Source organism: Triticum urartu, chromosome 6A (assembly GCF_056163025.1).
Source record: "Triticum urartu cultivar PI428250 chromosome 6A, HENAU_Tu73, whole genome shotgun sequence".
Taxonomy (NCBI): domain Eukaryota; kingdom Viridiplantae; phylum Streptophyta; class Magnoliopsida; order Poales; family Poaceae; genus Triticum; species Triticum urartu.
The window spans coordinates 594,188,173-594,197,551 of NC_141878.1; the positions used below are offsets into that span (position 1 = coordinate 594,188,173).

At 44.5% G+C, this 9,379-nt stretch overlaps 1 pseudogene; it reads left to right on the forward strand.

The window, feature by feature from the left end:
• Positions 1-4,179: 4,179 nt before the first annotated feature.
• Positions 4,180-5,142, forward strand: LOC147966926 (F-box protein SKIP23-like; annotated as a pseudogene).
• Positions 5,143-9,379: the final 4,237 nt, after the last annotated feature.

Consider the following 9,379-nt stretch of genomic DNA (forward strand, 5'->3'; position numbering starts at 1 on the left):
TTTCTTCTTGTAAAGAAACTTGGAATGTTTTTGTGCTCGGATCTCGTTTGGAAGTATTACATCATGCAATACCCAAGTAAGGTAGTTTTTCAGTTCTTTTTTGAATAAGATTTTTTTCAGTTCTTTTTGAATAATTGTTTTTTCATTTCTTTTTTGAATAAGAGTTCCATTCAGTCTTTATAGCTTGAAACCTGTTTTTTGAGTATACTAGTGGTGGACTGGTGGTTGGTTACAAAGTGATATTAATTATGTGCATTGAAAAGAGTAACACCATTGAAGGGAGGAAAATTCAATAGAGGGAAACTACATTATGCATTTCTGATCTGTAGTAAATAAGAGAGAATTTTTTGGTCTTGTTCTCAGGCCTAACTTCTAGGTATTCATTCAAAACGATCTCAGTGTGCAGCATAGACCAATCAATAAGACATCGATCTTATCTTTGTTGGGAAATTCTATTGGATGGGTAGATATCTTGCTAGGTTTTCTTAAGATTCAGTAGCCCAAGAGCAATGTACTGTTCTCTCCAATTTGAAAATGAAGTATGCTGTGGGGAATGGATGTACAACAAACTGATCTAAAATAAAGAAACAATAATCTTTGGGTGACAATGAGATTTAGGACGGAGACTCCGTGCAGATTGTCTTTCCTTTCCATTTGTTTCTTCATCTAACCTACATGAGTAGATTATATGTTTGTGTTGAATTATGTGGATCGTCGAGATGACCGCACACACATAAATGTTTTTTTATTAACATATGGATGCCTCCTGGCCCGAAATATATTTGGTTAAAATATTTTCCTATGAAAGTTTCTATACTATATAAGAAAGTTGGTCTGAAATATTTGAGGCGTTGGCCTCTTCAGTGGCATCACCTGACGAGCTCCACACGCAGAGGAGGTGTCTCCACGGGTTCCCCGAGGTAAGCATGATGCCGATGCTCAAATTATCTTTTTAGTTAATGCATGAGTGCTAATCATGCAAAGCACAGTGTATTACTATTCCCTTATGAGAAAAATTTATCTTGCTCTCAGGAACAACAAGATACATTTCAATTGGTTGCGGATGAGTTATCAATTCTTCGAAATAGACTACGATCCATGGTGGCTGTTGAGGTTAGTAATTAGTGCATCCTACTCATATCAACACTCTGGTGCTAGGCTGCTGGCATGTTGTTTGGATGTTTCTTTTAAGACTTTGTTTGACAAATAAAAATTAATTATTACGAAATATACTAATTCTGTGTGAAGCTCCACAGCATAAATGTGCAATGTGTAGATAGAAAATGAAATCATAAGCAGCAGTGCAACATAGAATAGTTTACCTGTAGATTGAGGTGTCTCCGGACAGATGTGAGGAAGTTATTTACCTTCCACTGAGAAAGAATAGATTTTTGAGAGTTTCCACTCGAAAAAGTTACCTAGAATAGATTACATCTTTTAATCCTGTCGAGTCGGTGTATTGATACTGTTCATAATCATGGTGCACTTGTACTGTTTGCAGAAATCTTCACTTTGGAACTTGATAAAAGATGTAAAAGCTTTGGATCTAAGTGTAGTCCAGAGAGATGTCCCTCCTGAAACTGTCGATGCGATGAAAAGGACTATTTCAGGCATATTGGGTATGCTTCCGTCTGATAAGTGTGAGGGCGACCCCTGGCTCGGTACTTATTTATTTTGGTTATTACCACAGGCATGTTAAGCACCCCAACCATTAGACATTTAATTCCATCACTAATAGTAAGATCCACACGGATAATATCTGCACTCAGTTATTCAGTGAATTGCTGTAAGATTAAATTGTGCCTCACCAATATTTCTATGAGTCTACTATTTATACGCTCATACACAGAGTAATCGCAAAAGATCGTGACATAATTTTGGTGCAAACAGGTACCTTGATCAACTTGGAATGGCATCGAAGTACAACACAAAAGTGTTCTGCAGGCAGACTCTCATCGGAGGCAACTACGATTTGCTTGACACGAAGACATTCTTACCAATTCTGGTTACTACAGGCAAGACTCACATTTGTAAAAAAATCGTAGGCGGTCGCTGCAATGTTTTCCAGAACGTGGCTCATATGTGTTGGTCCCTCCTTCTGTTCTCAGTGCTCTGCTATGGCATCGGCTTATGGGCAATGGAGTTCTCTAAGTTGATATAAATGCATCGCGTGAGCTGCGTGCTTATGCTCACTTCAGCAAGCGACACGTAAGAATCCAACGATGTGCCATTCTTAAAGTGAACTGCTTGAGATACTTTGTATTTGTTACCAATGTTGAAGTAATATGGCTGTTCTTCTTAACTTTCTAAGTTACTTGTGTCTGAAGAGTTACTTCAACTACCATTGAAACATCAGCTTGATCAATCATTTCTGTTGTTCTCAGCAAAGCTTTGCTTATTCCACAATGCAGAAAGGTGTCATGCTCCTCCTGATCAACCTAAGCAACAGCACTGGGTACAACGTGACCCTCTAGAACGACCTCAAGTCCTCAACTTGAGCTTCAAAAAAAGAAGCGGCCACCAGAGGCGCAGCGGCGGCCTCAAAAAAGCGGTGTCATGGCTGGGAAGCAAGCCGTCGAGCGAGAGCATGAAGAGGAATGAGTACCATCTAAACGCCAAGGACGGCGACCACCAGAGTAGGACGATGCTGCTGAACAGCGTCCAGCGGGAGCCGGCAGGCGATGGCTGCATCCCGATCCTGAACCTCGTGCCGTCCGCCGCGGATACGATCGTGCACCTGGCCCTGGCCCCGACGTCAATTGTGTTTGTGGTCCTACCGAGGTTCGAGGCCAAGGCCTGTTCTTGAGGGAAGAAGGTTCTTTTGTTCGTTTTGTGGTGTAGAGATAGAGTCATATACATGAGGAAAATAAGCAGAAGGGCATCACAAGGGCATTTTTACCTGAATCTTCTTCCCAGTTGAGAGCATCCTGACTTCAAACTAAACAAAAGGGAAAATGTCTCATGGCCGAACAACAGGTCATAGTACAAGTAGGAAGGTGAAAGGGGCGTACCCCATCTGGCACCGCCCCAACTTCATCTCAGGAGGCGCACCTTGGGTGCGCCCCAACCACTAGTTTGCTTCAACGCTCCCCCGAAGATCTCCCACTCATTGAAGATCTCCTCTGTCGTTGTAGCCTTCCCAAGAAAGGTGATACTTTAATCTTCTGATTTTGTCATCAATTTGAATGAAATAAAAATGTGTAATGTCCGATGTAGATGATGATCGTACAAATTGATTTTAATACGGCTCGATTGACCGACGAATCGAAGTTGGATGTACGTCGATGACCGGACGATAGTTTGAATATATCTGTGAATGGGTCTCTTGATGTCGCAGACATAAATGGTGCGAAAGAGCAGCACGAAGTACATAACTATGTATTGATCCTCTTGAACCATCTCTTACCAACATGTACATGAGCATGCAGCCGTCCAAGCACCATGGTTGGCGATGATGAAACAAGCGAGACGGTTCTTGCAAGACGAGACGGTCTATTTATTTTTGGATGGCCTCCAAGCCAGAAGATGACCATAGCTGAACAAAATGACTGCCATCTAATGTACAAGTTGATCGAACTCGGATTCCATCGAAATAACTCAGCAAGTACAGAAAGTTGAAGGACTATCACCATCAATTAAGTGAGAAAACCTAGCAGGCAGTATATTGAGAAATTGTTTTCATGCAAGTAAATATGATAAAGTTGAGATTAACATGCCAATGCAAAGTAGTATAGCGTCGTTGTAACATTATATTCATGAAATACATCACCCGCAAAAAAAAATCATCAAATACATCAGCATATATATATATATATTTGTATACCCACAAAAAGAACATTCATATTTTACAGCATAAAATCTGCTCCTGCCCGCAAAAAAACAAAAAAACAGAAAAAAAAAACTGCTCCACACCCAGGCACATCACATATGCATGCACTGGATGCATGTACGGGCTCGCTAGATTAGAAACCCTAGCCGCCGCGTGCGGGTCTTGATTTTTCGCACGGAGCATCGAGATTTCTGTCTGGAATCGATGTCCAAACATCAACGGCCAGCATCTGCGTGCATGCAGCCACGCAGGAGGGCCTCGCGCGTCTCATTAGAAAACTTAGCAGCCACGCCTGGATAGACTTTTCTCAAGGACAACCAGACCGATCGAGCTACGTACTTCACCCAAACATGCCCGCGCCGCCGCGGCGTTGGGCGGAGCTCCCGCCGGATCTACTAACCGTAGTCTCCGGCCGCCTCCACGACGCCACCGACTTTGTCCGCTTCCACGCCGTCTGCACCTCATGGCGGGACTCGCAGCCCCAGACGACCGCGCTCCGCCCCATCCTCTTCCCCTGGCTCGTCGCCCCGCCTTCTGGTGGTCGCCGCTTCTCCCTCGTCAGGCTCCGCTGCGTCTTTTCCAAGAGCAGCTACCACGCCGACGTACCCGCGACCTTCAACAAGCTAGGGTGGGTGGCGCGAGCCGACGGCACGGCGTACTGGTTCTTCAGCGCACGGGATGGGCCTAGACTCATCGACCCTCTCACCGGGGAATCCACCCCCCTGTCGCCCTTCCCGCACGGTGATAAGCGGAAGATGAGGGATAAGTCCCGTGGCGTAGTCTACGGCGACGGCACCGTCTTCCTCTACAACTTTTTCAAATCTGACTACAACCATGAGCAAGGACCGACGTCCACCAACCTCCGAGCGGCCATCCTCAGTCCCGGCCATACCGCATGGACGGTCGTCGAGAGAGGGTTCAGGCTGGGGAGGAACAACATAGCGTTCGAAAACAACCATTGCTTCGCCGCGTACCATGATGGCAAGATCCTGGTGTGTGTTGACGGGGACGATAGCAATGACATCTGGCACCTCCTAGTGCCCTCGGCAACTGGCGGCTTCCATGCTAGTGTCATTGAGAATGATGAGATGTGCGCTACGTCGTGGCGATTTCACGGGTTCATCACCTTGGATTGGCGTCTTGACTCTAGCCACGTCCTAGAGTCCCACGGCGAGTTGTTGCGAGTGTCGGTCTTGGTCCGTTCGCCCAATTACCGGTTCTCAAATCTTCAGAGCCCTAGCAGCCAGGTGCTCACAGTGGCTGTTTTGGGTTGATCACTACTCACATGCAAGTCAATCAACGCATCACCATAAAACTAATCTTTCGAAACCGATGCTTGCTACTACCTCCTTTGGCAAATTGAACCGGCAAAACGTCTTATATTTAGAAATAGAGGGTGTATTCTTCAGTCATCCGGACAATTGGCGGTGCCAGAGAGATAGCAGCAGAGGACGAGACAGAGGCGACTTGCCCGGCCACGGCTCCGTCGAGTCTGAGCCACGAGCTCGCCGATGGGGATGGCATTGATAAGACCAGACAGTTCCTTTGAAACCACATTGCACCATATTTAGGAGAGCGCTAATTCTACAGTACATGGAGCTTAAGACTACATGAAAAGTGCTGACATGGCGTGCATACTTTGTAAGGTTGACGTGCGTTGCCATCATAACGTAGTCATATATATTTGATGCAGTAGTGTGAGGGATTTTATCCCTTCTTGAAGGCATGGATGCCAAATAACTTAGTTATTCGTGTTAATTTCACATCTTGTAATGCGAATCTGTTGTAGTTGTTCATGTTTTGTGCTCTGCTTGTTGTGGGATTTAGTCTTGCTGCCTTTAAATCAATTTTAATAAAGATTGTCCTGTGCATCATGCAGAGGGGTTTTAACCTCCCTTTCAAAAAATAAAGAAGCTAGTCCTATATATTTGTTCCCTTTTTGAAATATAAATTTACTATTTTCAACAACAACTAGCATCATAACCGTCATGGTCCATAACTAACCTTGCATTTTTCCTAAGGTAATTAAAGAATGGCCAGAGGCTCCAAAGGCATATCATCCAACAATAGGAAGTAGATCTATCTGGAAGGAGAAACGACCAGAACAGTCCAAGGAGTCCTTAAGCTTCGTGGTGCAAAACCTGCCTCCGGGTGTGCCGGCATGGATAGCTCCTTGTTGCGCCACTTCTTCAGCAAGCATGGCAAAGTTTCGACCGCCAAGATGACCTCTCCTAGGGCAGGATGTGTTACCATTGCAATGGTGACAATGGAAAGGTCGGGCGATGCCGAGGACGCCCTCAATGGGTTGGTACTGAATGGGTATACTCTCGTGTTGAGCGGTCATACAGCAAGGCACGAGTCATCAGTGTCCAAGTTGCGGGTCTCACTGTAAACTTTGGTGCTAGGTTGAGGTGTTCCAACCTCCATAGAGATCATGTGGTTGTTTATCAATAGGGATCATTAGACTCGGCTAGCTTGCAAAGTTTACGTTTCTTACAATCTTGATCAACAAGCCTTTGTTCTTATAAGAATACAGTTTCATTTCATCTCTAACAAGTAACCACCGTGTACATCAAGAAGTACATAATTTTCTAGCATGTTATAATAACCTCTCTCGCTCACAACTTGGATAAGTTGAGATGACACACTTGAACTATTTTTAGATTCTTATGATAAGGCCTTCGTGAAGCCATTTGCAACATGACCTTAGAAGGAATGAACCGACTGTCAAGAAGGTCAACCCTTTCCCTCACAAAGTCATAGTCAAGGCCAACATACTTGGTGAAACACAATATTTGCTACCTGGTGCAAATGTTGCCACACCAAATTATGAGTCACCCACTAAACCGTTAAGGGCCTCTTTGTTTTAAAGAATTCACATAGGATTTTTGAACGGTTTGAATTCTTGGAAGTTTTTTTTTCTACATTGGTCATTTGATTCATAGGATTGAATCATATAGGAATATTTCCTAAGGAATCCACATTTCATGTAATCCTGAGATAATGAAGTTTGATTGGTTTGGTCTGGTGATGTGCTGATCCACAGAAGAGAGGAACATTTTTTTTGAAAAGGGGGGACACCCCGGCCTCTGCATCAGAACGATGCATACGGCCACAATTATTATAAAAAGTAAATAAGGTTCAACAAGGTCTTAAAGTCTGCAAACAAAAAAAGCGGCAAGCTCACACAGAGCCTCAATGCCAAAACAGAAAGCCTAACAAGCCACAACCGGCTGGCAAATTAACAGATAGGTAAACTAATCGCCTATCCTATTACATGACCGCCATCCAAACCGGTTGAAGATATCCCGCGCAACCATCTCCCACCGGACAGATCCAGTAACCAAACGCTCCCTGGCCTCCGGCGGAGTGAGTAAGGACCACATACGGATCAGTGCAGTAGCCCGGAATAAAACCTGCAAAAAATGAATAGTTGTTGTTCTGTTAAAAGCCAAATCATTTCTGCAGTTCCAAATTGCCCATAACAACGCACAAACTCCTACACGAATGTGTCTAGCTGTTTCGGACTCTATCCCAGCAAGCCACGTCCCGAATAACGTGTTGACCGAAGTCGGAGGAGTAATGTTAAAGGCAATTTGCACAGAGCGCCACAAGCCTCGTGCCAATGGGCAGTCAAAGAAGAGGTGCTTGATGGTCTCATCCCGATCACAAAAACTACACCTAGTAGAACCTGTCCAGTTGCGCTTAACTAGATTGGCCTTTGTTAAAATTACTTGTTTATGTACAAACGACATAAACACTTTGATCTTTAAGGGGACCTTAACTTTCCAAACCTCTTTGGAATTAGGAATCACACTTGAGTTAATGATATCGATATACATCGATTTAACTGTGAACTCCCCAGATCTAGTAAGCTTCCACCACAACTGATCGGGCTGAGGAGTTAACTGAACCCCCATCAATCTACGAACCAAGTGAAGCCATGCTTCCCATCGGTCACCCACAAGCACCCTCCTAAACTGAATGTTGAGCGGAATGGACTGCAGAACCGTGGCAACAAGAGCCTCACGGTGCTGAACAATACGATAAAGGGACGGATACTGGATCGCCAAAGGCGCGTCACGAAGCCACGTATCCTCCCAAAATCGAGTGTCATTACCATTACCGACAATATGCCTAGTTCTGTTAAAGAAGGTAGCTTTGATTCTCATGAGCCCCTTCTAGAACGGCGAATCAGTTGGTCTCATAGTTACCTGGGATAGGGTCTTGGACTGCAGATATTTACTACGTAAGATCTGCGCCCATGTTGCCTCCGTCTCAAATGCCAACTTATACAGCCACTTACTAAGCAGGCATCTGTTCTTGACTTCTAGATTTTCAATACCCAGCCCCCCTGGTCCTTTGGTCGACAGATAATATCCCATTTGGCCAGTCGGTATTTTCTCTTAAGTTCATCACTCTGCCAAAAGAATCGGGATCGACAGAAATCCAGCCTTTTCCTAACCCCAACTGGGACCTCAAAGAAGGATAAGAGGAACATAGGTAAACTCGTGAGCACCGAGTTAATAAGGATCAACCGGCCTCCATAAGACATGAGTTTTCCCTTCCAGCAACTCAGTTTCTTCTCAAACCGATCCTCTATGCACTTCCACTCGCTGTTTGTTAGCTTACGATGGTGAATGGGAATACCTAGATATGTAAAAGGTAGAGCCCCAACTTCACACCCGAACAATTGTCTATATGCCTCTTGTTCATCTTTGGCTCTACCAAAGCAGAACAGCTCGCTTTTATGGAAATTAATCTTAAGCCCCGTCAATTGTTCAAATAGGCATAACACTAACTTCATGTTTCTCGCTTTTGCCTAATCGTGTTCCATGAAGATGATAGTATCATCAGTGTACTGCAAGATGGACACACCACCATCAACCAGATGAGGCACCAAGCCACCCACCTGACCGGCCTCTTTTGCCCTTCCTATCAGGATCGCCAACATGTCCACCACAATATTGAATAATATTGGAGACATAGGATCGCCTTGTCTCAACCCCTTATGCGTTTGGAAATAATGACCTATATCATCATTCACTTTGATTCCAACACTCCCTTTTTGCGTGAATGCTTCCACCTGGCGTCGCCAAGCCTCATCAAAGCCCTTCATGCGTAAGGCTTGTTGAAGGAACGGCCATTTGACTTTATCATAAGCCTTCTCGAAATCCACTTTGAAAATAACCCCATCTAGTTTTTTCGTGTGGATCTCATGGAGCGTTTCATGAAGGACCACCACCCCTTCCAGGATGTTCATGTCCGGCATGAAAGCCGTTTGAGTTGGCTGCACCACGGCGTGCGCAATCTGTGTTAGCCTAATCGTCCCAACCTTGGTAAAGATTTTGAAACTAACATTCAGAAGACAGATAGGCCGAAATTGCTCGATTCTCACGGCCTCTGTTTTCTTAGGAACCAGGGTTATTGTTCCAAAATTAAGCTGGAAAAGCTGCAAATGTCCCGAGAACAAATCATGAAACATCGGCAACAGGTCCCCTTTAATAATATGCCAGCACTTCTTATAGAACTCAGCCGGAAAACAATCCG